Source organism: Pristiophorus japonicus, chromosome 6, assembly GCF_044704955.1.
Source record: "Pristiophorus japonicus isolate sPriJap1 chromosome 6, sPriJap1.hap1, whole genome shotgun sequence".
NCBI classification, from domain to species: domain Eukaryota; kingdom Metazoa; phylum Chordata; class Chondrichthyes; family Pristiophoridae; genus Pristiophorus; species Pristiophorus japonicus.
The window spans coordinates 207,715,362-207,741,596 of NC_091982.1; positions in this window are offsets into that span (position 1 = coordinate 207,715,362).

Consider the following 26,235-nt stretch of genomic DNA (forward strand, 5'->3'; position numbering starts at 1 on the left):
TTACCAATTAAGTTAATTTAAGGGTTAAGTCATGGCAGGAGAGTCCAGACCCGTGTCATGCTCCTCCTGTGCTATGTGGGAAATTAGGGACATTACCAGTGTCCCTGACAACTACATGTGCAGGAAGTGTATCCAGCTGCAGCTCCTGTTAGACCGCATGATGGCACTGGAGCTGCGGATGGATTTACTGTGGAGCATCCGCGATGCCGAGGTGGTCGTGAATACTACGTTTCGTGAGTTGGTCACATTGCAGGGAAAGGTTGCACAGCCAGATAGGGAATGGGTGACCATCAGGAAGTGCAAGGGAAGGCAGGTAGTGCAGGGATCCCCTGCGGTCACTTCCCTCCAAAACAGATATACTGTTTTGGATAGTGTTGGGGGAGATGGCTCATCAGGAGAAGTCAGCAGCAGCCAAGTCCATGGCACCATGGGTGGCTCTGCCGCACAGGAGGGCAGGAAAAAGATTGGGAAAGCTATAGTGATAGGGGATTTGATTGTAAAGGGAATAGATAGGCGTTTTTGCAGCCGCAAATGGACTCTAGGATGGTATGCTGCCTCCCTGGTGCAAGGGTCAAGGATGTCTCAGAGTGGCTGCAGTGCATTCTGGAGGGGGAGGGTGAACAGTCAGCTGTCGTGGTACATATAGGTAATAACGATATAGATAAAAAATGGGCTGAGGTCCTACAATCTGAATTTAGGGAGCTAGGAGTTAAATTTAAAAGTAGGACCTCAAAGGTAGTAATACCAGTGCCACGTGCTAATCAGAGTAGGAATTGCAGGATAGCTCAGATGAGTACGTGGCTTGAGGAATGGTGCAAAGGGGAAGGATTCAAATTCCTGGGACATTGGAACCAGTTCTGGGAGAGGTGGAACTAGTACAAACCGGACGGTCTGCACCTGGGCAGAACCGGAACCGATGTCCTAGGCGGAGTGTTTGCTCGTGCTGTTGGGGAAGGTTTAAACTAAAATGGCAGGGGGATGGGAATCTAGGCAGGGAGAGAGAGGAAAGTAATAAGGGGGCAGAAGCAAAAGGTATGAAGGAGAAAAGAGTGGAGGGCAGAGAAATCAAGGGCAAAAATAAAAACGGGTCACATTACAACATAACTCAAAAAGGACAAAGTGTTTTAAAAAAACAAGCCTGAAGATTCTGAGTCTCAATGCGAGGACCATTCGTAATAAGCTGGGTGAATTGACTGCGCAGATAGCTATTAACGGGTATGATGTAATTGGGAATACGGAGACATTGGTCCAGCGTAACCAAGGCTGGGATCTCAACATCCAGGGGCATTCAATATTCAGGAAGGACAGACAGGAAGGAAAAGGAGGTAGAGTAGCGTTACTGGTTAAAGAGGAGATTACGCAATAGTAAGGAAGGACATTAGCGTGGATGATGTGGAATCTATATGGGTAGAGCTGCGAAACACCAAAGGGCAGAAAAAGTTAGTGGGAGTTATGTACAGACCACCAAATAGTAGTAGGGAGGTTGGGGATGGCATCAAACAGGAAATTAGGGATGCGTGCAATAAGAGTACAGCAGTTATCATGGGTGACTTTAATCTACATATTGATTGGGCTAACTAAACTGGTAGCAATACTGTGGAGGAGGATTTCCTGGAGTGTATAAGGGATGGTTTTCTAGACCAATATGTCGAGGAACCAACGAGAGAGCCGGCCATCCTAGATTGGGTCTGGTGTAACAAAAGAGGATTAATTAGCAATCTGGTTGTGTGGGGCCCCTTGGGGAAGACCATAATATGGAAGAATTCTTCATTAAGGTGGAGGGTGACACAATTAATTCAGATACTAGGGTCCTGAACTTAAAGAAAGGAAACTTAGACAGTATGAGACGTGAATTGGCTAGGATAGACTGGACAATGATACTTAAAGGGTTGATGGTGGATAGGCAATGGCAGACATTTAAAGATCACATAGAAAGATAGAAAATAGGTGCAGGAGCAGGCCATTTGGCCCTTCGAGACTGCACCGCCATTCAATATGATCATGGCTGATCATGCAACTTCAGTACCCCACTCCCGATTTCTCTCCATACCCTCTGATCCCCTGAGCCATAAGGGCCACATCTAACTCCCTCTTGAATATATCCAACGAACTGGACTCAACAACTTTCTGTGGTAGAGAATTCCACAGGTTCACCACTCTCTGGGTGAAAAAGTTTCTCCTCATCTCAGTCCTATATGGGTTACCCCTTATCCTTAGACTGTGACTCCTGGTTCTGGACTTCCCCAACATCGGGAACTTTCTTCCTGCATCTAAGCTGGTCCAGTCCCGTCATATGTTATATGTTTCTATGAGATCCCCTCTCATTCTTCTAAATTCCAGTTAGTATAAGCCTAGCCGATCCAGTCTTTCTTCATATGTCAGTCCTGCCATCCCGGGAATTAGTCTGGTGAATGTTGCTGCACTCCCATTCGCCAGTCTATCCTAGCCAAATCACTTCTCATACCATCGAAGTTTGCACAGGCATGGGATAAAGGTAAACGGTAAACAAAGAAGTAAAAAGAAATCGAAGTGTGATGTCACAGCCAAGTGGGTAAGTGATTGGCTGGTGGATTGGTGAGTATTTAATATTTTCCTTCTTTTAGTATCAGTAACAAACCTTTGGCATTGTTGACAAATTAAGTTAATCTAAGGGTTAAGTCATGGCAGGAGAGCCCAGACTCATGTGATGTTCCTCCTGTGCTATGTGGGAAATCAGGGACACTACCAGTGCCCCTGACAACTACATGTGCAGGAAGTGTATCCAGCTGCAGCTCCTGACAGACCGCATTGCGGCACTGGAGCTGCGCATGGACTCACTCTGGAGCATCCGCGATGCTGAGGATGTTGTGAATAGCACGGTTCATGAGCTGGTCACACCGCAGGTAAAGGTTACTCAGGCAGATAGGGAATGGGTCACCATCAGACAGAGCAGTGGAAGGAAGGTAGTGCAGGGGTCCCTTGCAGATACAACATTTTGGGTACTGTTGGGCGAGATGACTCATCAGTCGAAGGCAGCAGCAACCAAGTTCATGACACCATGGGTGGCTCTGCTGCACAGGAGGCAGGAAAAAGACTGGGAGAGCTATAGTGACAGGGGATTCCATTGTAAGGGGAACAGATAGGCGTTTCTGCGGCCGCAAACGAGACTCCAGGATGGCATGTTGCATTGCTGGTGCAAAGGTCAAAGATATCTCGGAGTGGCTGCAGCACATTCTGGAGGGGGAGGGTGAACAGCCAGCTGTTGTGGTGCATACAGGTAGCAACGATATCGGTGAAAAATGGGCTGAGGTCCTTCAAGCTGAATTTAGGGAGCTAGGAGTTCAATTAAAAAGTAGGACTTCAAAAGGTAATAATCTCAGGATTGCTACCAGTGCCATGTGCTAGTCAGAGTAGAAATTGCACGATAGTTCAGATGAATACATGGCTTGAGGAATAGTGCAAGGAGGAGGGATTCAAATTCCTGGGACATTGGAACCGGTTCTGGGGGAGGTCGGACCAGTACAAACTGGACGGTCTGCACCTGGGCAGGACCGGAGCCAATGTGCTAGGCGGAGTGTTTGCTCATTCTGTTGGAGAGGGGTTAAACTAATATGGCAGAGGGATGGGAATCTATGCAGGGAAGGAGAGGGAAGTTAAAAGGGGGCAGAAGTAAAAGGTACGAAGGAGAAAAGCAAGAGTGGAGGGAAGAGAAATCAAGGGCAAAAATCAAAAAGGGCCACATTACAACATAATTCTAAAAGGACGAAGAGTGTTAAAAAAACAATCCTGAAGGCTCTGAATCTCAATGCGAGGAGCATTCGTAATAAGGTGGATGAATTGACTGCGCAGATAGGTGTTAATGGATATGATCTAATTGGGATTACGGAGACATGGCTCCAGCGTAACCAAGGCTGGGAACTCAACATCCAGGGGTATTCAATATTCAGGAAGGATAGACAGAAGGAAAAGGAGGTGGGGTAGCGTTAATGTTAAAGAGTAGGTAAGGAAGGACATTAGTTTGGATGATGTGGAATCTATATGGGTAGAACTGTGAAACATCAAAAGGTAGAAAACGTTAGTTGGGGTTGTGTACAGGCCACCAAACAGTAGTAGGGAGGTTGGGGATGACATCAAACAGAAAATTAGGGACATGTGCAATAAGGGTACAGCAGCTATCATGGGTGACTTTAACCTACATATTGATTGGGATAACCAAACTGGTAGCAATACTGTGGAGGAAGATTTCCTGGAGTGTATAAAGGATGGTTTTCTCGACCAATATGTCGAGGAACCAACTAGAGTGCAGGCCATCCTAGACTGGGTCTTGTGTAAAGAGAAGGATTAATTAGCAATCTGGTCTTGCATGGCCCCTTGGGGAAGAGTGACCATAATATGGTAGAATTCTGCATTAAGATGGAGATCGACACAGTTAACTCCGAAACTAGGGTCCTGAACTTAAAGAAAGGAAACTTCGATGGTATGAGACGTAATTTGGCTAAGATAGACTGGCAAATGATACTTAAAGGGTTGACGGTGGATAGGCAATGGCAGACATTTAAAGATCACATGGATGAATTACAACTATTGTACATCCCTGTCTGCTGTAAAAATAAAACAGGAAAGGTGGCTCAACCATGGCTAACAAGGGAAATTAGGGAAAGTGTTAAATCCAAGGAAGAGGCATATAAATTGGCCAGAAAAAGGAGCAAACCTGAGGACTGGGAGAAATTTAGAATTCAGCAGAGGAGGACAAAGGGTTTAATTAGGAGGGGGAAAATAGAGTATGAGAGTAAGCTTGCAGGGAACATAAAAACTGACTGCAAAAGCTTCAATAGATATATGAAGAGAAAAAGATTAGTGAAGACTAATGTAGATCCCTTGCAGTCAGAATCAGGTGAATTCATAATGGGGAACAAGGAAATGGCAGACAAATTGAATAAATACTTTGGTTCTGTCTTCACTAAGGAAGACACGAATAACCTTCTGGAAATACTAGGGGATTGAGTGTCTAGCGAGAAGGGGGAACTGAGGGAAATCCTTATCAGTCAGGAAATGGTGTTAGGGAAATTAAAGGGACTGAAGGCCGATCCATCCCCAGGACCCGATAGTCTGCATCCCAGAGTATTTAAGGAAGTGGTCCTAGAAATAGTAGATGCATTGGTGGCCATTTTGCAACATTCCATGGACTCTGGAACAGTTACTGTGGACTGGAGAGTAGCTAATGTAACCCCACTTTTTAAAAAAGGAGGGAGAGAGAAAACAGGGTATTATAGACTGGTTAGCCTTACATCACTGGTGGCTAAAATGTTGCAATCAATTATTAAAGATTTAATAGCAGAGCATTTCGAAAGCAGTGACAGGATCGGTCCAAGTCAGCATGGATTTATGGAAGGGACATCAAACTTGACAAATCTTCGAGAGTTTTTTGAGGATGTAACTAGTAGACTAGATAAGGGAGAACCAGTGGATGTGGTGTATTTGGACTTTCAAAAGGCTTTTGACAAGGTCCCACACAAGAGATTAGTGTGCAAAATTAAAGCACATGTTATTGGGGGCAATGTATTGATGTGGATAGAGAACTGGTTGGCAGACAGGAAGCAAAGAATGGGAATAAACGGGTCCTTTTCAGAATGGCAGGAGCGACTAGTGGGGTGCCGCAAGGTTCAGTGCTGGGACCCCAGCTATTTACAATATACATTAATGATTTAGATGTTGGAATTGAAGGTAATATCTCCAAGTTTGCAGATGACACTAAGCTGGGTGGCAGTATGAGCTGTGAGGAGGATGCTAAGAGGCTGCTCGGGGACTAGGAAAGGTTAGGTGAATGTGCAAATGCATGGCAGATGCAGTATAATGTAGATAAATGTGAGGTTATCTACTTTGGTGGCAAAAACAGGAAGACAGATTATTATCTGAATGGTGACCGTTTAGTAAAAGGGGAGGTGCAAAAAGACCTGGGTGTCATGGTGCATCAGTCATTGAAGGTCGGCATGCAGGTACAGCAGGCAGTAAAGAAGGCAAATTGCATGTTGGCCTTCATAACGAGGTGATTTAAGTATAGGAGCAGTGAGGTCTTACTGCAGTTGGACAGGACCTTGGTGAGACCACACCCTGAGTATTGTGTGAGTTTTGGTCTCCTAATCTGAGGAAGGACGTGCTTGCTATTGAGGGAGTGCAGCAAAGGTTTACCAGACTGATTCCCGGGATGGCAGGACTGACATATGAGGAAAGACTGGATCGGCTAGGCTTATACTCACTGTAATTTAGAAGAATGAGAGGGGATCTCATAAAAACTTACAAAATTTTGACGGGACTGGACAGGTTAGATGCAGGAAGAATGTTCCCGATATTGGGGAAGTCCCGAACCAGGGGTCACAGTCTAAAGATAAGGGGTAAGCCACATAGGATCGAGATGGGGAGAAACCTTTTCACCCAGAGAGTTGTGAACCTGTGGAATTCTCTGCCACAGAAAGTTGTTGAGTCCAGTTCATTGGACATATTCAAAAGAGAGTTAGATGTGGCCCTTATGGATAAAGGGATCATAGGGTATGGAGAGAAGGCAGGGGTGGGGTACTGTGGTTGCATTATCAACCATGATCATATTGAATGGTTGTGCAGGCTCGAAGGGCCGAATGCCTTGCTCCTGCACCTATTTTCTATGTTTCTATGGCCATGCTAAGGCCAACCCTGGGATCCCGGGCAGCAATGTGGTCACGTGCTGATGTCCTGTTTCCTATGCAGCAGTGATTGTGGAGAAGTTTGATGTTGTTGTTGGTGCTGCTGGTGTGCCTGATGATACTAGTGTTACAGCTGATCGTGGTCAGATTCTGAGGACCAAATAAGAGAGTATAAATCGTACCCCATGCTGATGTAATAGATGGCAGGTGAACTTGAGATGAACAATCTGCCAATGCTGAGAGAGGTTGTTCCAATGAGGTGACACTGGATGGAGAGTTTGCTCCAAACACTTGCAGCCGGCATAACGCTCAATCTGTGTTCCAAATGCAGTAAGCAACAGCTTCTGAGCTTGGAAAGTAAACAGCTGTGAGATGGCAGCTTTTCTTATCACATTTCAAGCTGTGAAGCAAGGAGATGATTCCAAGGCATTTCAACTCCCACCCATCTTAACAGGCACGATCCCCGAGCATGGACCCAGTAGGTGAGCTGGCAAATTCTAAAGATAAGATCAAAATTGTTGCTAATCCTCTGTTAACAAGGTCATAATGACTTGAATTGTCTCCCCCGCCGCTACGTGTCAGGTCTAACAGACCCGACATTTGGTAAAGACGTGTGGTGGCGGGTTGACAGCAGGGTCCCGACCCACTGTCAAAAAAAACACTTTCCCACTTGACCGACCACTGATCACACCTGCTGACCCCCCACAAAATTCCCCCTATTTTACTGCATCTGAAAATGCTTACAAAAATATATTTTTTTTAATTTATCCATTGCCACCACGCTGCCATGTACCTCAGTTTAAGACTACAATGATGAATATAAATTAATTTTACAATTAAACATATATATGTATGGTTTGGGCCACCTGCTAATAGGAAGAGGTGAACATATTGCCTAATGCCCACCTGATTGATGCCTGATGTTAAAATAAAGCCTCAACTCTCCTCTGAACCAAAACTAAAACCTACGCTATTATACATGCTGTGTCTGAGAAAGTCCAGAATTAATAATGTGTATTATCGTTGTTGTGTTTGGCCACCACCATAAACTCTGCTCCTTGTCACTGGCTCCATCTTCCCCCCCCCCGCCAGCCACTCATTCAGGCTGAACCAGACAGTGTGAGACCTTGAACTCTGTTTGATCCAGAACTGAGCGCCAAACACCACATCCTACCCATCACCACAACTTCATTGTTTCCATTTCTGCACAGTGCCGGTTTCTGCTCCTACCTCAACTCATGCACTTCTGAAACCCTTTAAGCATGCTTTTGTCGCTGCCACAATATTTTTCTCTAATGCCCTCTTTCTGGCTCTGACTCTTCAACCTTCATAATTTCTGACTTGTCCAAATTAGGGGGCGAATTTGCCACTCGCCCAGATTGGGGGCGGTAACCTACCGAGGCCTGGACTTTTATCGCCCGGCCTGGAAGTCCCACTCCCATCATGGAATTGATCCATGTGCCGCTCAAAGGAAGCGGCATTCTGTCTCCGATGCTCCAATTCCTTGGAAGGCTCTCCCGGCAGCGCATAGCTGAGTCCAATGGGGAGGGCCGCTGCACACTCTGCAGACCGGTTAGTGGCCAGTGCTGGGCCATCGGGAATGCAATCGGATGGACCAGCAGTGCGGCACCCAAAGCAGAATGTCGGGCTGCATGATGGCAGCCCGGTCAACGCGAGGGCTGCCATTGTCAGAATGATGCAAGATTCGGCTGCCAAAATAAAATAGCGGCCTGGGGCAGTAAGTGCCTCCTCTTTACTGGGCACCCCGGCGGCGGATGTCCACCAGCTTTGCGATCTGTGAAGCTGGCATTGACATCCTCCCGTGGCAGCGTCACAGCCCACGGGGCGCAAAGGGGTCTGCGCATATGGTGATGAAGTCATCGCTGGTTGTGCTCCAGCCTGGGACGCTAATTGTGGGATGTGACGCTACTGCCACAGCACCCCCCAAACCTCCTAGGTAATTTCACCGGAGGCGCCTCCCCCGGGCAAAAATGCCATTGCGCCTAATTAGCGCTCCCCCCTTCCTCCCCCCAGAGGCAGTAACGGGGCTATAAAAAGGGGCAATTTTGACCCCTTAATATCTGATGCCTTTGAACTGAAAGATTCCACATGAGAATTTTTCAATACAATATTTCTTATATAGTGTGGCGTTTGTGCAGGATTTATTGTTCATATTTCCTATACCTACCTTCATAAACTGTTTCTCCTTTTTGCGATAACTCCCCTTACAGCTTAGATTCTGGATTTCACACTTGGTGGATTAGAAGGAGCCTTCTGTTGCACACCTCGTAGTTTTAAACCATGAAGTATTGTTTTGACACCCATCTTATATGCCACATAATTAACCCACATTAAAAATTTGCTATCATATAAGAAAGATCAAAACACCTCTTGCCCCCTTTTCAGTGCAGTCCCAAATATCTCTAAAATTGGTATCCTGCTCTTAATAAATAATTTGTAGAGATGTCCCTTCTAACTTTTGATCCAAACTTTCAAGATGCCCTGTTGAACCATAAAAAGCCATAAAACTACATTCATCATCGTATCCCATAGGTTCGCCCATTGTTCTATTGGTTAGCCCATTGTTCAAGTTGAGCGTTTGCAATTTTTTAAAAGTTGGCATTAGACTGGGGAATGCAGTCAATCTCACTGGTGAGAGATAACCTTCATAACTTGCAGGTGATGTCATTAATCTCACTCCCAGGATAAATATAACTCCCTGTTGTGTGTTCCATGATTCTCTCCAGGGATGCATGTGTGTAAACTTTGTTTCATTGTTGACACCTGCAGGCAACAGCACGCTGGTGACTCACTATCATCTAAGTATCAGGCTGTCGGTGAAACCTGGCCTCTTAAGGCAGTGCAGTACAGACCTGTCAATCAACAGGTACAGTCCTATCAATCAACCAGCAGACAAATAGTTAGCCCCACCCCCTTCCCAGATCATCCTACTGGGTCAGTCAGTGTCTTAATCGCACGGTCACGCCTCCTTTATGCTTCGCGAAGATTCCATCAAAATGTACCTGTCAATCAATCAACGCCCAGGTAGTGGGAGCCCGTCCCCTTCCGCAATTGGAACATTAGAAATGGAGGCGCATGGGACACGAAGGCAGAGTTGGGTTTTTTTCCTGTACAGAAATTCTGGTTCGGAATTAATCAACTGTTCAACTCATAAGTTTTTGCAAAATCACGAGTTGGGGGGAATTTTCATTAAAAATTGCATGTCACGTGATTAAATCAGGGGTTGGCATTACTGTGGTTTACCTTAGGGTAGCTGCCGCTGGCTGCACTCAGCAAAACCAGGTCCAGACGCGGCCTAATAGGCATTTTGTAAAGGGATTGCCTGTTAGACTGCAACCAACAAGGTCTGCTCCTTCCGACTCCCCCAATTCAAAGAATGCATGCTGCTGCCAGCCACTGCTTCGCCCCTGATCACCGCACCACCAATCACCACCTATAATGTCAGCCCCCCCGCACCCGGCAACCATTACCTCATGTCAGCTGTTGCTACCTCCAAACCCGATCGCCCCCAGTCCCGTTTAGCCACTTATCTGAGGGCTGCTGCTGGAGACATAGTGGCCCGATTGTCCATCCGCTTCACTATTAGGTATCCACAGTTTGCCGGCTCAATGATAATGAGGTCTGAGGCCCATTATTAGGAGGGCCTCATCATTCAGGCACAGAAGCCAATCCCTGTTTCCCCCTGCCACCCACCTTCCCCCCCCCCGCCACACTCATATTTCTAGCCAAGATGTCTGCACGAGAATAAACCAAAATAACTTCAAAGTAACTTACTTTATGATGCCCAGGAAAGTTTTCAGAAATAAAAATAAATCATCTAATAGTTCAGCTGGCTGAGAACACTGGATGCAGCAAAGGCTATGGGCCCTGATAATCTCCTGAATGTAGTGCTGAAGACCTGCACAACAGAATTAGCTAGTCTCTAATCAAACTTTTTTCGTGCATCTATGGTACTGGTATCTACTTGATAATGTGAAAAATGACTTAGGTATATCCTATCTACAAAAAGCAGGACAAATCTAACCTGGTCAAATGCTGCCCTATCAGCCTCCTCCTAATCATCAAAGAATTGATGGAAGGATCATCAATAATGCCATCAAGTGACAGCTACTCACCAATAACGTGCTTACCAATGCTCATTTCTGGTACCGTCAGAACCACCTGGTTACTGTCTTAATTCAGACATGGAAGGAAGAGTGAATGCAGAGAGTGAGAATAGCTCATTTTGAAATCAAGGCGTCATCCGAACAAGTATGGTACCAAGGAGCCCGAGCAAATCTGAGGTCATCCACGGCGTACCCCATTACTATGCTTCAGAAATTCCACAAAATTATGGTGTAAGTGGCTTACACCATTACCTACATCACACCATCATTTCCTGGGACTTTTGCACTGCTCCACAGACCTTCGCCTGAACAGCTAATTATTATAGCACCCTGCCCCCCGCCCCACCCCCCCCCCATTAAAATCAATGGTACAATCGGGTTTGCTGCATTTTAGCCAGTGTTCACACTTCTGCCACTTAGACTGAAAAATAATGATGTTGGAGTCTTGGCAGTCGCATGATTTGTGTGTTTATTTAAGATGGTTGCTTCTGATGCCTCATTATCCACACTTAATGAACACAAGATCAATCTGAAGTGAATTCCCAGAATCATTCTCATAAATCAAATTTAAATGCTATGAGGCATTTCTGAGAGTCTCTAGAAGGTGCTAAGTAAATGTAAGTCTTCGTTTATAGTGAGGAATGTCAAGTAACATCCAGAAATCAGTAAGAAAACATAGCCTTGGTAAAACAATGCATCAGATGCAGTTAGAAACTGAAATTAGCTGGGTTCATTTTATGAGTTTGTCCAGTTTGGAATGTTTTTGACACAATCAGAATTGTGATTAAACAACAACAATAACAACTTACACTTATATAGTGCCATTAACGTAGCACAACGTCCCAAGGCTCTCACTAGTAAAAATTTCAACAACCACAAACAACTGCTCATGTTTCACATGACTATTCTCGATCAGTACAGCATTTTATACTTAAAAGTTAACCTAAAGAAAATTGAGTATCACCGAAATCTCTTGGCACCATGTAAAACATTTATCGGTGAGAATGGGGGGGCATTTCTGCATATATGCTACTGTTTCTTTCGGTGTAGCTAAGAGTAAAACTTTTTCAATCTTCCTCAGTTTCCCCATATGACTATTTACAAAAGCACCTTGGAGCTGTATCGGACATTGGCTGTGCAACTTCTAATTCGCTGCTATGCTCACTGCAGTGTATTCTAATCAGTTCTGTAGCAAATTGTAGTGTAAATTCATCATTCATCAGGGAACACAACAGTCTAACTTACAGGGCTCAATTTTGCCCAAGCCCGTTTTCTGGCATATTGCCAGAGTTACACCCATTTTGCTAGGCCAGAAATGCCCCAGAAATATTTTGTCAAAGTTTCCCCGATGTATAATTCAAATTTGGCACCTCGCAACGTGTCCAGTCGCCTCGGCGGGTGGAGCCTGTTGTCTGCAACAAAAACCGATGCCGCGTCTTCTGCGCATGTGCGACAAAAAAAAATTACGCTTTTGATGTTATAGAAACATAGAAAGAGCAGGCTATTCGGCCCTTTGAGCCTGCACCGCCATTCAATATTATCATGGCTGATCATACAATCTCAGTACCCCACCCCTGCCTTCTCTCCATACCCCCTGATCCCTTTAGCCGTAAGGGCCACATCTAACTCCCTTTTGAATATGTCCAGCGAACTGGACTCCACAAATTTCTGTGGCAGAGAATTCCACAGGTTCAAAATTTTCTGGGCGAAAAAGTTTCTCCTCATTTCGGTCCTATATGGCTTACCCCTTATCTTTAGACTATTACCCATGGTTCTGGATTTCCTCAACATCGGGAACATTCTTCCTGCATCTAACCTGTCCAGTCCCGTCAGAATTTTATAAGTTTCTATGAGATCCCCTCTCATTCTTCTAAATTGCAGTGAGTATAAGCCGAACCGATTCAGTCTTTCCTCATATGTCAGTCCTGCCACCCTGGGAATCAGTCTGGTGAACCTTCGCTGCATTCCCTCAATAGCAAACACGTCCTTCCTTAGATTTGGAGACCAAAACTGCACACAATACTCAGGGTGTGGTCTCACCAAGGCCCTGTACAACTGCAGTAAGACCTCCCTGCTCCTACACTCAAATCCCATTGCTGTGAAGGCCAGCATGCCATTTGCTTATTTTACTGCCTGCTGTACCTGCATGCCAACCTTCAGTGACTGATGTACCATGACACCCAGGTCTCGTTGCACCTCCCCTTTTACTAATCTGTCACCATTCAGATAATAATCAGCCTTCCTGTTTTTGCCACCAAAGTAGATAACCTCACATTTATCCACATTATACTGCATCTGCCAAGCATTTGCCCATTCATCTAACCTGTCCAAGTCCTCCTGCAGCCTCTTAGCATCCTCCACGCAGCTTGCACTGCCACCCAGCTTAGTGTCATCTGCAAACTTGGGGATATTACATTCAATTCCTTCGTCTAGATCAATAATGTATATTGTAAATAGCTGGGGTCCCAGCACTGAAGCCTGCGGCACCCCACTAGTCACTGCCTGTCATTCTGAAAAGGACCCGTTTATTCCTACTCTTTGCTTCCTGTCTGCCAACTAGTTCTCTACAACATCAATACATTACCCCCAATACCATGTGCCTTAATTTTGTACACTAATCTCTTGTGTGGGACCTTGTCAAAAGCCTTTTGAACGTCCAAATACACCACACACACTGGTTCTCCCTTATGCACTCTACCAGTACATCCTCAAAAAACTCTAGTCGATTTGTCAAGCATGATTTCCCTTTCATAAATCCATGCTGATTTGGACTGATCCTGTCACTGCTTTCCAATTGCGCTGCAATTACATCTTTAATAATTGATTCCAGCATTTTCCCCCACCGATGTCAGGCTAACTGGTATATGAATCCCTGTTTTCTCTCTCCCTCCTTTTTTAAAAAGTGGGGTTACGTTAGCCATGCTCCAATCCATAGGAACAAAACCAGAGTCCATGTAATGTTGGAAAATAACCACCAATGCATCCACTATTTCTAGGGCCACTTCCTTAAGTACTCTGAGATGCAGACTATCAGGCCCTGGGGATTTATAGGCTTCAGTCCCTTCAATTTCCCGAACACCATTTCCTGATCAAGAAGGATTTCCCTCAGTTCCCCATTCTTGCTGGACCCTCAGTCCCCTAGTATTTTCGGGAGGTTATTCGTGTTTTCCATAGTGAAAACCAAAACAAAGTAGTTTTCAATTGGTCTGCCATTTCCTTGTTCTCCATTATGAATTCACCTGATTCTGACTGCAAGGGACCTACATTAGTCTTCACTACTCTTTTTCTCTTCACATATCTATAGAAGCTTTTGCAATCAATTTTTATGTTCCCTGCAAGCTTACTCTCATACTTTATTCTCCCCCTCCTAATTAAACCCTTAGTCCTCCCCTGCTGAATTCTAAATTGCTCCCGGTCCTCAGATTTGCTGCTTTTTCTGGCCAATTTATATGCCTCTTCCTTGGATTTAACACTTTCTCTAATTTCCCTTATTAGCCACGGTTGAGCCACCTTCCCTTTTTTATTCTTACGTCAAACAGGGATATACAATTGTTATAGTTCATCCATATGATATTTAAATGTCTGCCATTGCCTATCCACCATCAACCCTTTAAGTATCATCCTCCAGTCTATCCTAGCCAATTCATGTCGCATACCGAAGTTTCCTTTCTTTATGTTCAGGACCATCGTCTCTGAGTTAACTGTGTCACTCTCCATCTTAATGAAGAATTCTACCATATTATGGTCACTCTTCCCCAAGGGGACCCGCACGACCAGATTGCTAATTAATCCTCTCTCATTACACAACACCCAGTCTAGGATGCCCTGCTGTCTAGTTGGTTCCTCGACATATTGGTCTAGAAAACCATCCCTTATACACGCCAGGAAATCCTCCTCCACAGTATTGCTGCCAGTTTGGTTAGCCCAATCAATATGTAGATTAAAGTCACCCATGATAACTGCTGTACCATTACTGCACGCGTCCCTAATTTCCTGTTTGATGCCATCCCCAACCTCCCTACTACTGTTTGGTGGTCTGTACACAACTCCCACTAATGTTTTCTGCCCTTTGGTGTTTCGCAGCTCTACCCAATAGATTCCACATCATCCACGCTCATGTCCTTCCTTACTATTGCGTTAATCTCCTCTTTCACCAGTAACGCTACCCCACCTCCTTTTCCTTCCTATCTGTTCTTCCTGAATATTGAATACCCCTGGATGTTGAGTTCCCAACCTTGGTCACCCTGGAGCCATGTCTCCATAATCCCAATTACATCATACCCGTTAACAGCCATCTGCGCAGTCAATTTATCCACATAATTACGAATGCTTTTTGCATTGAGACTCAGAACTTTCAGGCTTGTTTTCTTAACACTCTTTGTCCTTTTAGAATTATGTTGTAAAGTGGCCCTTTTTGATTTTTGCCCTTGATTTCTGTGCCCTCCACTGTTGCTTTTCTCCTTCCTACCTTTTACTTCTGCCCCCTTTTTACTTACCTCTGCTTCCCTGCATAGATTCCCATCCCCCTGCCATTTTAGTTTAAACCCTCCCCAACAGCACTAGCAAACACTCCGCCTAGGACATCGGTTCCGGTCCTGCCCAGGAGCAGACCATCCAGTTTGTACTGGTCCCCATCCCCCCCCAGAACCGGTTCCAAAGTCACTGGAATTTGAATCCCTCCCCCTTGCACCATTCCTCAAGCCATGTATTCATCTGAGCTATCCTGCAATTCCTACTCTGACTAGCACATGGCACTGGTAGCAATCCTGAGATTACTACCTTTGAGGTCCTACTTTTTAATTTAACTCCTAGCTCCTTAAATTCAGCTTGTAGGACCTCATCCCATTTTTTATCTATATCATTGGTACCGATATGTACCACGACAACTGGCTGTTCACCCTCCCCCTCCAGAATGCGTTGCAACCGCTCCGAGACATCCTTGACGCTTGCACCAGGGAGGCAACATACCATCCCGGAGTCTCGTTTGCAGCCGCAAAAATGCCTATCTATTCCCCTTACAATCGAATCCCCTATCACTATAGCTCTCACATGCTTTTTCCTGCCCTCCTGTGCAGCAGAGCCACCCATTCCCTATCTGGCTGTGCAACCTTTCCCTGCGGTGTGACCAACTCACTAAACGTACTTTTCACAGCATCCTCAGCATCGCGTATACTCCACAGTGAATCCATCCGCAGTTCCAGTGCCGTCATGCGGTCTAACAGGAGCTGCAGCTGGATACACTTCCTGCACATGTACTTGTCAGGAATACTTGTAGTGTCCCTGATTTCTCACATAGCACAGGAGGAGCATGACACAGGTCTGGGCTCTCCTGCCATGACTTAACCCTTAGATTAACTTAATTGGTAACAACACCAAAGATTTCTTACCGATAAGAAAAAGAAAAAAGATAAAGAAAAAGAAAAACTACTCACCAATTAACCATGCAATCACTTCTCCTCTTGGCTGTGGCGTCACACTTTGATTACTTTTTACTTCTTTCTTACTTTTGACCCTGCACCAGCTGCAGATAACTGCTCCTCCCCGAACTACCGCCGACCTGTGACCGCCGCTGGGCCTTTAAAGGCCGCTGCTCGCTCCTCGCTGCTCCTCCCCGAACTGTCACATTTACTTCACTTGATGCTGTACATCCTGGCTGCCACATGATGTGCCAGGTTGGCACGAGCCCACACCAACAACAAACAGAAAAACTACTCACCAATCGACCAGCCAATCACTTAACCGCTTGGCTGAGACGTCACACTCGATTTCTTTCGACTTCTTTTTTGCCTTTTGAACCTGAACCTGCTCTCCCTCTGTTGAGCTGCTCTCCCGACTGCCGCCCTTTTATGAGTCTCGCTCTCCCTCTGTTCAGCTGCTCGCCCGACTAGTTTCCTAACGTCCGAGGCTGAGGGCCCCAGTGGTGATGTGCAGCGAGTCACACCCAGGGCCCCACCTTGCGAGGCTGTGGGTCCCAGTCATGGGGAGGAGGGGAAGGAGAGCCCAGCCGTGCTCTCCTGAGGTGCAGGGTCTAACAGATGTGGTTCAGATGATGGCAATGAATGGGGAGAGCATTGACCTTACGTGATCTCTCCTGGGCACTATCAGTGGGGTGGGTGATGAGGTAGCAGGACTATTGGGAAAAGTAACAGCAATGTCATGAGAAATGAGAACGATGTCAGCGACCATGAGGGTGGGAATGTCACAGGTAGCTGATGCGCTGTCAGTGAACATCAGGGAGGGAATGTCAGAGATGGTGCAAACACTACCACTGAACATGAGGGAGGGAATGTTGCAGGTCATTGTGACACTGCCAGGGTGCATGAGGGATGGTAGGTTGGAATTAGCTGCTGCACTAAGGGAACATGCCCAGACCCCGCGCCCATTGACAGAATCAACTGCCACTCCCACTCCAATCCCCACACCAGCCTCTGAAGAGCCCCAAGCCGGGCCCTCCACATTGTCGCCTGCCGCCAGCCCCCACCACCACCTCAACAGGTGTGCACTACCCAAGATCTTAGAAATAATAGCTTGATACCAACCCCAGAAGCACTGTGCCACCTCCTGCGGGCAGGGGTGGTGAAATCACCAAGAGCAAGTGCGGCGGGCGGTCTTAGAATAAGGTGGTGGAGAGATGGGTGCAACCTTTCTTTGCTGCTGTTGTTGTTGTTGTTATTGTTATTATTATTGTTACAATTGAAACTGTTCTCAAATTAAAAGATTTTTGTAAGTTATGTAAATTTACAAGTTTAAAAGTTAATAAGTGACATTTAAGTTTTTAAGTGATCTAAAAGTTTGTAAGTGATCCTAACTGAAAACTTTAAAGTTTGGTACAGGAATAACTTTATGAAAGTTTAACACAAAGAACTGTTTGTTAAACCTTTGAATAAAATATATTTTACAATAAATCTGAATCATTTTCATTATTTGTTCCATTATTTACGCAACTTTTGGAACTCATGAAGAATCATTTCTATTATTTGTTCGATTATTAACACAACTTTTGAAGTTATCAAGAATCATTTCCATCATTTCTTCGATTAACACAGCACAATAGCATGGAACAGGTCCAAACAGTAAACATGATCCATGTGGAACAGTTGTCGCTGAGCCTTCAGGCAGGCAGCAAAGCATTCACGGATGAGCTGCTGGCGCAATGCTCGAACAATTGTTAATATGGCACGACGACCTGCCCTCCTCCGTCATCGTGCTTCGGGTTCAGGCACTTACATGGCTTTCTCGTCCTTGTCCTCAGGCTCCTGCTCATCATCTGCACCTTCGTCATCATTATCATCAGCCACTCTCACCGCTGCTGGGTCTTCTCCGACCAGGTTCTGCTGCCTCGTGATGGCTAAGTTATACAGCATGCAGCCAGCAACAGTGAACTGACCAACAATCTCAAAGGAGTACAGCAAGTAGCCTCCAGAATAGTCCAGGCATTGTAAACGCTGTTTCAAGATGCCAATGGCCTCTCTATGATGCTATGCATTGCAATGTGCGACATGTTGGATTCCCGGTCAGCTTCTGTCCAGGTTACGCGTAGGGGATCATGAGTCAGGTGGTGAGTGTAATGTCCTGTCCCCTCAGTCCATATTCACACAAGGCATGCATTGAAGTCAAGGTCACTCTGGACCTGCACCTTTATTTCACAGCTCTGGAATGCTGCACTTGCCTGAGACCTGTCCTTATATACAAGTCTCTTGCAAGTGCACCCCTGGTGGTAAAGTATGTTGGTGGTTACAGGCCATATCTTATTACAGTCATTACAGTCATTATGGCATGTTAGGATACAGTTATATATAACAATGTAAGATACATGACATCACCCTCCCCAAGGTCTTATTGTTTTTATAGGTTCAGTCTCTCAGGTGGTCTACGCTCTCGCGTGGAGCGTCTGAGTTGTGGTTCAGTTGTTTGCCTTGGTGTCTGTTTTTCTTTGGGTGTGGTTGCTGGTATCTCACCTGGGCTGTCTGTTTCGATTGGTGTGATTATTGTTGACTCGCCTGGGCTGTCTGTTGGGATTGCCCTTTCATCAGGTTGTTCCCTCTGTCTGTCCACCAGGTGTGGTGCGAGTTCCACATTGTAGTCTGCCTCTGGTTCCACAGTGTTGTTGGTAAATCTGCTTTTGACTTGGTCTACATGCCTCTGGCAGGTTTGGCCATTGTCCATTTGTACTACCAGTAGCCTGTTTCCTTCCTTGCCTGTTACTGTCCCTGCAAGCCATTTGGGACCCCTGCCATAGTTTAGACAAACACTTTGTCCCCGATCTCATTCCATCTCCCCCTCGAATTTCTGTCATGGTACTCAGTCAGCTTACGGCGCTTTGCCTCAACGATTTCGTGCATGTCTGGGAGGATTAATGAAAGCCTTGTTTTTAAAGTCCTTTTCATCAACAGTTGCGCGGGGGGGGGGATCCCAGTCAGTGAGTGCGGACGAGATCTGTATGCCAGCAGCAGTCGCGACCCTGCAGCATGGGACCTTGGATTTTAAGCATGCCTTGTTTAATGATTTGCACTGCTCTCTCCACCTGGCCATTGGAGGCCGGCTTGAACGGTGCCGTCTTGACGTGATTTATGCCGTGGTCAATTATGACGTCTTGGAATTCTGCGCTGGTGAAGCACGGCCCATTGTCACTGACCAATATGTCAGGGATTCCGTGCGTTGCAAACATGGTTGCGAGGCTCTCCACAGTGGTGGAGGTTGTGCTCAAGTTTAAAATGGTGCATTCGATCCACTTTGAAAATGCATCTACAACTACGAGGAACATTTTGCCCATGAATGGGCCCGCATAGTCTATGTGCACCTGCGACCACGGTTTGGTAGGCCAGGGCCAGGGGCTCAGTGGAGCCTCCCTGGGGGCATTGCTGAGTTGGGAACAAATGGTGCACCTTCGGACGCAGAGCTCCAAGTCCGCGTCAATACCAGGCCACCAGACGTGGGATCTGGCTATGGCCTTTATGAGAACGATCCCCAGGTGCTCGCGGTGGAGCTCCCAGACAAATGCCTCTCTGCCTCGCAGAGGCATGACTACTCGGCTGCCCCACATCAGGCAGTCTGCTTGTAGTGATAGCTCATGCATGCGCCTGTGAAAGGATTTTAATTCCTCGGGCAGGCATCGCGAGCCTCTGCCCAGTCACCGGTTAGGACACATCTTTTTACTAAGGATAACGTGGGGTCGCTGGCCATCCAGGCTCTGATTTGACGAGCCATCATGGGCGAACCTGTGGACTCAAAGGCATTGATTGCCATGACTATCTCACAGTCCTATTCGTCAGACCCTTCCGTCGTCGTCAGGGGTAGCCTGCTGAGCGTGTCGGCACAGTTGTCTGTGCCTGGTCTGTGCCTTATGGTATAGTTGTAGGACGCCAGCATGAGTGCCCATCGTTGAATTCGCGCCGAGGCGTTGGCGTTTATTGCCTTGCTCTCGGATAGGAGGGACGTGAGGGGCTTGTGGTCGGTTTCTAACGCAAACTTGGCCCCAAAAAGTTATTGGTGCATCTTTTTGACACCGTACACGCACGCGTGCGCCTCCTTCTCTACCATTCCGTACCCGCGCTCCGCCCGCGAAAGTGACCTGGAGGCATAAGCTATGGGTTGTAATTTGCCCGCACTATTGACATGTTGCAAAACGCACCCGACCCCATACGCTGACGCATCACATGTGAGAACTAGCTTTTTACCTGGGTCAAAGAAATTCAAACCACTATTGGAACACAGAAGGTTGCGTGCCTTATTGAAGGCGCGTTCCTTGGCGTCCCCCCAAAAACCAATCGCACCCCTTCCTGAGTAGCACGTGGAGAGGCTCCAACAGCGTGCGTAAGTTCTGCATAAAGTTCCCAACATAATTGAGTAGCCCAAGAAAGGCGCGCAGTTCTGAGACATTCCGGGGCCTGGGTGCCAGGCGAATTGCTTCTGTTTTGGACTCTGTTGGGCGGATTCCATCAGCGGCAATCCTTCTGCCCAAAAATTCAACCTCGGGTGCGAGAAACAGGCACTTAGATTTTTTGACTCGTAGGCCTACCCGATCCAACCGCTTTAGTACTTCCTCCAAATTACGGAGATGGGAGTCGGTGTCCCTGCCCATGATAAGTATGTCGTCTTGAAATACAACCGTCCCTGGGATGTACTTGAGCAGACTCTCCATGTTGTGCTGGAATACGGCAGCTGCCGACCTGATGCCGAATGGGCATCGATTGTACATGAAAAGGCCTCGATGTGTGTTGATGGTGGTGAGTAGCTTGGATTCCTCGGTCAATTCTTGCGTCATATACGCAGATGTGAGGTCTAATTTTGAGAAAAGTTTACCTCCAGCTAACGTGGCAAATAAGTCCTCCGCTCTGGGCAGCGGGTACTGGTCCTGTAGGGAGACTCTGTTTATGGTAGATTTGTAGTCCCCACAGATTCGTACGGATCTATCAGGCTTCATGACTGGGACGATGGGACTTGCCCAGTCGCTAAATTCCACAGGTGATATAATGCCTTCCCGCAGAAGCCTTTCTAGTTCATGTTCAATCTTTTCCCTCATCACATAGGGTACAGCTCTGGCCTTGTGATGGACCGGTCTAGCATCCTGTGTGATGTAGATTTTGACTTTGGCCCCTTTGAAAGTGCCCACACCTGGCTGAAAGAGATGTTCAAATCACTTTATAACTGTTGAGCAGGAGGTCCGTTCCTCTAATGACATGGCATGGACATCATACCATTTCCAGTTTAGTTTTGCCAGCCAGCTTCTTCCCAGCAGTGCTGGGGGGTCTCCGGGGACAATCCACAGGGGAAGTCGGTTCACTGTCCCTTTGTGTGCGACAGAGAGCATGGCGCTGCCGAGGAATGGTACGATTTCTTTGGTATAGGTCCTTAGTTTGGTGTCTACCCTTGTGAGTTTTGGGCTGTCTCTTTTATGCGGCCACAGTTGTTCAAATTGTTGAGCACCCATGAGAGATTGACTCGCTCCAGTATCCAGCTCCATGTTGACAGATATCCCCTTGAGTAGGACCCTCATCATTATAGGAGGCGTCCTGTTGTAGGAGCAGTGGCCATTTATCATGTTGACCCGCTGTACATCAGTGTCCCGGGTACTGTCCCCACCATCTTCTGGTCTGCTTTCCGACCCATTCGATTCATATACCAGCCAAGCTGCCGTTTTTTTGCACATGCGGGCCAAATGCCCTGTATATTCACAATTTCTGCAAACAGCCTGCTGAAATCGACATCCCTTTGATGAATGCCCACCCCCACACTTCCAGCACAGACCTGTTCCATTGTTCAAAGTATTCCCAAAGAATGAGCTGCGTCTGGCTGATCTCTCTTGAGCTTCTCTCAGTTTGTAGTTGATTGCTCGCATTGTGGGTTGATGAGGTGTGAACGGCCGTTCCTGTGGCCCTTGATGGCTTCTGCCTGCTGTCAAGAGCCTGTTCTCCCGGTTTTGTCTGTGTGTGGGGGTAGCAGCTTGTTTAGTGCTGTGAACTTCTTGTTCCGATATTTCGTTAGTTGTTGTACCTGCATTGTAAATCAACCTCGTTTCTTCTTCCCCTACCAAGAATGTCTGTGCAACCAGTGCTGCTGCCTCTAAGGTCAGGTTCTTGGTCTCTATGAGCTTTCGGAATATGCCTGCGTGGCCTATTCCTTCAATGAAAAAGTCTCTCAGCATTTCTCTCCTCAGTTCATCGGAGAACTCACATAAACTAGCCAACCTCCGAAATTCCGCCACGAAGTCGGGTATGCTCTGGTCCACAAAGCGTCTGTAGTTGTAGAACCTGTGTCTGGCCATGTATAGGCTGCTCGCTGGCTTCAGGTGGTCTCTTACCAGTGTGCTCAATTCTTCAAATGATTTGCTTGCTGGTTTCTCGTGTGGCAACAGCTCCTTCATTAAAGCGTATGTTTTCGAGCCACAGCTGGTCAAGAGATGGGCTGTCCTCTTGTCTGCCTTATCATCGCCTAACCAGTCTTTGGTTACAAAGCTTTGCTGGAGCCTTTCTATAAAGTCCTCCCAATTGTCTCCCGCATTGTACTTTTCATCTGATCCGTTGTTCACCATTCTGTGGATTCTGTAATCCCATAACTCGTCGCCACTGTAATGTCCTGTCCCCTCAGTATAGATTCACACGAGGCACGTAGTGAAGTCAAGGTCACTCTGGACCTGCACCTTTATTTCACAGCTCTGGAATGCTGCACTTGCCTGAGACCTGTCCTTATATACCTGTCTCTTGCAAGTGCACCTCTGGTGGTAAGGTACGCTGGTGGTTACAGGTCATATCTTATTACAGTCATGTATAGCATGTTGGGATACAGTTATATATAATAATGTAAGATACATGACAGTGAGGCTGTAACCTTTGCTTCCCAGTCGCCAGCTCTGCCCTTCTGGCTGCTGCTTAAACTTGGCAGATCTAACGCTCTCGCATCAGATGAACGCATCATGGGTGCTCCCATGGTATCTTGCATCGACTGACATGATGCGATGCATGTCGTCGCACACAAACTGTACATTAATGGAGTGGAAGCCTTTTCTGTTCCTGTACATCTCAGAATCCCCCAAAGGTATTTGCAAGGCGATGTGGGTACAATCAATGCAGCTCTGTACCTTTGGGAAGCCAGCAAACCTGGAGAAGCCCACAGCCCTGTCATGCATTGCTTGTGCGGTCATAGGGAACTTTATGTAGTCATTCCTCCATGCATATTCTGCAGCTGTCACCTGCCGAATGCAGACATGTGTTGCATGTTGAGAGATGGCACACACACCCCCAGTTGTAGCTTGAAACAATCCGAGGGCATCGAATGAAAATGCAGCTGTAACCTTCACTTCAACTGACGCTTCTAGGTTGCAGGTCTGCTTTCATCAATTCACAGATCTCAGTTACAACTTCTGTGTGGAAACGCAGCATTCTGACACAGTCTGCATCACTCAGGTGCAGGTATGAATGACTGTCTCGATATCCCCAATGTGGGTAAGGCCTCCTGCCCAGTACTTACAGGCTCTGATGTTCCGCATGCGATGACGTCGAATCAATTGTCTCCTAAGTAGCACTATCATGCAGAAGGCTCGCACAAGGTATGGCATTGTCAGTATTGCCCCCATAGTTAAATTTTGCCTTTGCAAGAAGCTAAAAATGGTAGAAAGGCAGGCAGGACAGATTCTTTGTTTCTTTCCCCCAAGATCTGTAGAGATGGACCACACTCAGGTCTTGTGACTTCTCCTCTTCTCCCCACTCCTCCCCCAAACTCATTGCAGTCTTGTGCTGAGTGCAGCAGCCTTCCGATTGCCCCCTCCCTCCCCAGGCTCAGTGCTCAGTGCAGATGCCTTCCAATCACCACTTCTCCCCCCGCCGACTGCACCCCCACCCCGGGCTTGTTTTCCAGCCGAGCCCCTGTGCCCGAGCGTGGGGCCGATTCTGACGGCTGATGCTATGACCCGCTCTGCAGCCCTGCTTGAAGACGTTCAGTGGTGGCGTGAGAGTAAAAAAAAATATGAAAACTTCAGAAATCCAAGAAACTTCCATGTACTCCGTTAAAAGATAAAAAAAGTTGAACTTTATTATGGATATTTCAAGTGTTAGAGACTCTCTCCAACTAATTCGATGAAAAACAATGGCGTCTTTCAGCGCCGATTTTTCAATGTGTGCTGTTTTCTGTTACATAGAAATATAGAAAATAGGTGCAGGAGTAGGCCATTCGGCCCTTCTAGCCTGCACCACCATTCAATGAGTTCATGGCTGAACATGCAACTTCAGTACCCCATTCTTGCTTTCTCGCCATACCCCTTGATCCCCCTAGTAGTAAGGATGACATCTAACTCCTTTTTGAATATATTTAATGAATTGGCCTCAACAACTTTCTGTGGAAGAGAATTCCACAGGTTCACCACTCTCTGGGTGAAGAAATTTCTCCTCATCTGGGTCCTAAATGGCTTACCCCTTATCCTTAGACGGTGACTCCTGGTTCTGGACTTCCTCAACATTGGGAACATTCTTCCTGCATCTAACCTGTCTAAACCCGTCAGAATTTTAAACGTTTCTATGAGATCCCCTCTCATTCTTCTGAACTCCAGTGAATACAAGCCCAGTTGATCCAGTCTTTCTTGATATGTCAGTCCCGCCATCCTGGGAATCAGTCTGCTGAACCTTCGCTGCACTCCCTCAATAACAAGAATATCCTTCCTCAAGTTAGGAGACCAAAACTGTACACAATACTCCAGGTGTGACCTCACCAAGGCCCTGTACAACTGTAGTAACACATCCCTGCCCCTGTACTCAAATCCCCTCGCTATGAAGGCCAACATGCCATTTGCCTTCTTAACCGCCTGCTGTACCTGCATGCCAACCTTCAATGACTGATGTACCATGACACCCAGGTCTTGTTGCACCTCACCTTTTCCTAATCTGTCACCATTCAGATAATAGTCTGTCTCTCTGTTTCTACAACCAAAATGGATAACCTCACATTTATCCACATTACACTTCATTTGCAATGCATTTCCCACTCACCTAACCTATCCAAGTCACTCTGCAGCCTCTTAGCATCCTCCTCGCAGCTCACACTGCCACCCAACTTAGTGTCATCCGCAAATTTGGAGATACTACATTTAATCCCCTCGTCTAAATCATTAATGTACAATGTAAACTGCTGGGGCCCCAGCACAGAACCTTGCAGTACCCCATTAGTCACTGCCTGCCATTCTGAAAAGTACCCATTTACTCCTACTCTTTGCTTCCTGTCTGCCAACCAGTTCTCAATCCACATCAGCACACTACCCCCAATCCCATGTGCTTTAACTTTGCACATTAATCTCTTGTGTGGGACCTTGTCGAAAGCCTTCTGAAAGTCCAAATACACCACATCAACTGGTTCTCCCTTGTCCACTGTACTGGAAACATCCTCAAAAAATTCCAGAAGATTTGTCAAGCATGATTTCCCTTTCACAAATCCATGCTGACTTGGACCTATCATGCCACCTCTTTCCCAGAAGTTTTTTTGGGGGTGGCCAGATACGTCGACCTTGGAAAAAAAAAATTTGGTCGAACTGCTTAAAATGCTGAAAATTGGCGCCGACATGAGGGCACGTCAAAAAAACCTAACGTAGAAAAATCATATTGAAAGCAGTTATAGGGGGAAACTTTTAATTAACTAATTACTCCAGAAAAAATGGCGCCACCAAAATAACGGCTCAATTGACCGGGGAATATTGAGCCCACAGTGTTCATTGCCAATATCGTCAATACAGCAAAGTCCAGGCCATTATTTGCAAGTTTGCCTCCAAGTCACACATCATCCTAACTTGAACATATGCTGCCATTCCTTCATTGTTTTGGGGTCAAAATCCTGGAATTCCCACAATATCACTGTGGGAGCACCACCACCAGAAGGACTGCAGCGGTTCAAGGAGAAGGCAGGGCGACTCGGGATAAGCAATAAATGCAGCCGTGCCAGCATCACCCGCATCCGAAGAACAATTTTTATTT